Genomic DNA, 4605 nt, shown 5'->3' with positions numbered 1-4605 from the left:
AGCGTTGAATAAATTAAGCCCTTATCGCTTTGCAGTTAAAACACAACTCCAGATGGACACAACATTGATAGCCGTTGACTTTAAAGAGTAACGAAACCCTTGAACCACTTTTGTTCCAGCTGAAAACCAAAATGGTTATTTCGTAGTGTCGCTGCAGTAGCTTACCAGCCCTTTGACTTCAACATTAGTCCTGTGCATCATGAATGAAAATGGAAATAATAGCGGTGACATTTGCCTTTTCACTTAAATGTCAGTATGCAGATGCTTTTTCTCTCTCTCTCGCTCTCTCTCTCCCTCTCTCTCTCTCTCTCCGTCTCCGTCTCCGTCTCTCATATTACTTTATCCTGCTGTGTGCTGACCCTAAAATACATCCATTCCCCATGAGTGTGTGTGGGGCGTCGTGTAGAGACAGGGCTCCACGTCTCACCCTGCAGAATGTGTGCAGAACAGCTGTGATGACCCCTGATGGTGATTTCTCCCTCTTTTATTGCTCCATCTGGCTCTTTCGTCTTTATCGCCCCGCCTCCCTTCTTCCTTCTTGCTGCAGCAATAATAACAGATCTGATGTCACCGTTGCCATGGTGGCCGTGTGATGACTCGGCTGGTTGACTGGTGGCAGACGTCAGTCACCAATGAATGGATCATTATATACCAGAGTATTTATCAAACCAGATCACAACTACATGGATTTGGATCAAACTGTAGGCTGTGCAAACAAACCTATAGTATATAGTAGAGTAGTTCATGTTCATAAAAACATTCATAAAACTTTATTGTCTTTCACATAATGATATAAAGCTGTCTTCGGTAAGGGGCTCAAAAACAACATAAAAACATACTCACATAAAATGACATTAATACAAAAACAATTCAATAAATAAATACGAGCAGATGTGCAAAGCTGCATTAGAAAACAATTTATTTGGCTTTTTTATTGACCCGTGAACCAATACATTTCAATAATAAGATTCTAGAAATAAACAGAACTATTGACTTAAAAAAAGTAGAGTTAAGTAGTAAGATGATACACTTACATTTGCTTTAGTAGAGATAATGTGGTCTGTAATGAGTACTCTGATGATGTGGTCTGTATACTCTAATGATATTAGAGAACACGGTACATATAGTAGCATAATGACTCACAGTACCAAAGATGTTTTATTATTATTCATTAATTTCATTTCTATAGTTTGTATTTGCCAAAAACAGAAGATAACTTTGGACACGTCACTTTGTCTTTACTGTTGGAATTAAAATTGTTGGTACTATTGGTATTCAAACAAAAAAACTGTCTTTAGTGGTAGACTATGTTGTTGCTGTTTGAAGAGACATCTGTTATTAAGTCCTGATGTACCGGAACAACATAGTCGGTGTGTTTGGGATCAACACAACAGTGTGCTTACCATCTGTCAGCCCTACAACTGCATCCTGGTCAATGGAGTATTTATGATGGAGAGTGTGTGTTAAGCCGCTGAGCTGAACTCTTTGTTCTTAACTCTGGCACACCGTTTAAAAGCTTGTGTTGGACCTATTGATGGGATTTAGGTCACCTATCTGGGTCTGTACATCAGGTCCACCGTAAGTAGAACTACAGAAAGAAAGAGGCTCAGTGGTTTTACCTGGTCTGATCTGGGATCTGGAATCACTTTAGAGCTGAAACAATTAATTCTTTTAGAGTTGGCAACAATTTTGATAATTGATTGGTTTAACCCATCAAGCAATTGTTCCAAAATGGTCTCCCTCCAGCTTCCCAAATGCTACTTTTGGTTTTATAAGATTACATCCGTCAAAGAGGTTATGTTTTCTACTCCGTTTGTTTGTTTGTCAGCAGGATTACGTAAAAACTATCGGCCCGATTTTCATGCAACTTTTTACCATTCAGCCATTACACGTTGGAGCGTGTCCTAGTTGTTCAACTGAATATCTTTGGGTTTTGGACTGTTGGTTGGATGAAACTAACAACATGAGGATATGTCATAAAGACACGCAGCCCTAATTAGGGCCCGAGCAACCGACAATGCCGGGCCAGTGGAGGCCCTATTGAAATTCGAACACACATAGTACATCGGGCGCATATTTGGGGGACTTGCCATACTCGAAAACTCACCAAATTTTGCACACTTTTCAGGCCTGATAAATTTAGCCATCTGATATAGGTTGCATATTTGTGTGTAAAAATATGGCTCTCTAGCGCCCCATACCAGTTGGACCGGTGACGCCCCTCGGCCAGTATGTCCAATTTACATGAAATTCAACACACATGTCCAAATCCGCTAGATCTAAAAAAAAAAAAGCCTCTCAGGCCCCTAAGCTTCGCCTACTTAGATTTTCCGCCATCTTGAATTTAGTGAAAAACACATTTTTGCAAACTCTTCCTACATGCTGAGTCCGATTGCTACCAAATTTGCTGTGGATCATTATTGGATGTAGATCACACAAAGTTATCAAAAGCTTTTTGATATCTCTTAGCGTTTACAAGATACGGACCAATGAACTTTTTGGGGCGTGGCTTGTACATCAACACACATAACTTCTCAACCATTTGTCCTAAAATAACTAAATGTTTTGCATATGTGCACATTGCATCCTGTAACATACCCTGAGATTTTTTTTGCATTCAACCAATAAGTAAGCCGGCGAAGTTGTGCTTTTTGTCACTTTTAGCATTTTTCAGCCTTCATACTTTAACGAACTCCTACAGAATTTATGCGATCGACTTCAAATTTGGTCAGAATGCTCTTAAGACCTTTGTGATTAAAAGTTATCAAAAGCTAGAGTTTTTGTGGAAGAACCTTGACGTGGCGTGGCGGCCATTTTGCCTCATTGTTTATGAAAAAAGAAGTTATAACTCCAAGGTACATTATCCAATCTGCACAAAACTTCTTATGCATGATGCTACTTCAAGCCTGAACATACTTGAATTGAAAAAAATTAAATAACTCATAGCGCCACCTACGCTTGACGTACATGTATGAAACATGGTCAGAACATGTACCACATAGAGACTTAAAAATACGTCTCTTGGGACCATGCTCTAAACTGTACCGGAAGTCGGACATTTAGATTTTTATGTCATTTTGTGATAGATTTTGGCCTATTTCTAGTCGCTATACTTTAACAAACTCCTAGGGACTTTCTCAGATCCACTTCAAATTTTGTCAGTACAATCTCAAGACCGTTGTGATTAAAATGTATCAAAAGCTTTACGTTTGATGGAATGGCTTAGCCGTAGCGGGCGGCTACTTTACGTGATTCCCCATGAAAAAAACTAATGTAACTCAACTAGACTTGTTCCAAACGGTCCCAAACTTCACGTGCTTGATAACACTCATGGCCTGAGGATGTCTACAAGCAAATTTTCACTAGAACTCACAGCGCCACCTGCTGGCGAAAGATAATCTGCGTTTTCTGACAAACACCATCCGATTTAGATGACCTTTACACAATGTGGTTTACATTTGACATAGAGCAACATAATGCATGTTTGCACGTGTTCTGTAGCGCCAGGCAGCGGATACAGGAAGCATTGGACTATTTGCAAAGCATCATTTCCAGCATCAGGCAGTCCACGCAGGATTAAAAACATCTCACTCGCGGACGCGCTGTCCAACGGTCTCCGACGTTCTCGGACACGCAGGCCGGAGTCCCGCCGGCACCCCCGACTTGCTGGAGGATGCGAGGGCCCGTTCATCGCTGCTTGCAGCTTTAATTAATGTGTTTGATCAAAGTTGAACAAACTTGTGATTATCTTGATGAGATGTTGGTTTAAATGTTGCACAGCTTGTGGCCTGCTTCTCTGATGATGAGCCGGGTGGCCGTGCTATCTGGTTCAGTGGAGCAGTGTATGTAGAGCTGTTGCATAACTAATCTTAATACACCACACTGCTGCTCTCGTTGTTGTTGTTGTTGAGGTGTTAATGGCACATCTGGGAGAAAAAGTAAAACAGCCAATCAGAGGTGAGAAGTCTCTAATGCAGCTGCTGCTCGTGGAGCTCGTCAACTCCGACCTAACCGTCAGACTAGGAAGCGCCGATCAAATATGAATCAAGATTCTCTCACTGCGTTGCCTATTTCTCCCCTCAAAAGATTTCAGAAACATATTTTAGTGTACCGTTTCACTGTAAAATGAGAAAGATTTCTTTTGGGGTCTGTTGACTTGTGTATTCACAATCTTACCAGATGTAGATCACTGTATATTTCTGAGAGAGACTCTGTAGCTTCTGGGTTAGTTTAAACAGGCCACATTAATAAAACCAGGACTACACACACACACACACACACACACACACACACACACACACACACACACACACACACACACACACACACACACACACACACACGAGTCCTGCTGAGTCTAGTTTTCCTATAAATGCATTTTAAATTGATTCAAACCTTCTTCTCTCCCTCCAGGTGAAGGTGGTGCCTGATTTTCCTCTCTCTCCTGTCCCATTGTCCTCCTCCTCCTCCTTCCTCCTCTCTCTCTCTCTCTCTCTCTCTCTCTCTCTCTCTCTCTCTCTCTCTCTCTCTCTCTCTCTCTCTCTCTCTCTCTCTCTCTCTCTCTCTCCCTCCCTCCCTCTGTGATGCCGGGCTGTGGGTGAGTGT

The sequence above is a fragment of the Pholis gunnellus genome (assembly GCF_910591455.1).
Source record: "Pholis gunnellus genome assembly, chromosome: 9".
Taxonomy (NCBI): Eukaryota; Metazoa; Chordata; class Actinopteri; order Perciformes; family Pholidae; genus Pholis; species Pholis gunnellus.
The sequence above is the reverse complement of the archived record's forward strand: the minus strand, read 5'-3'. Positions refer to the sequence as shown.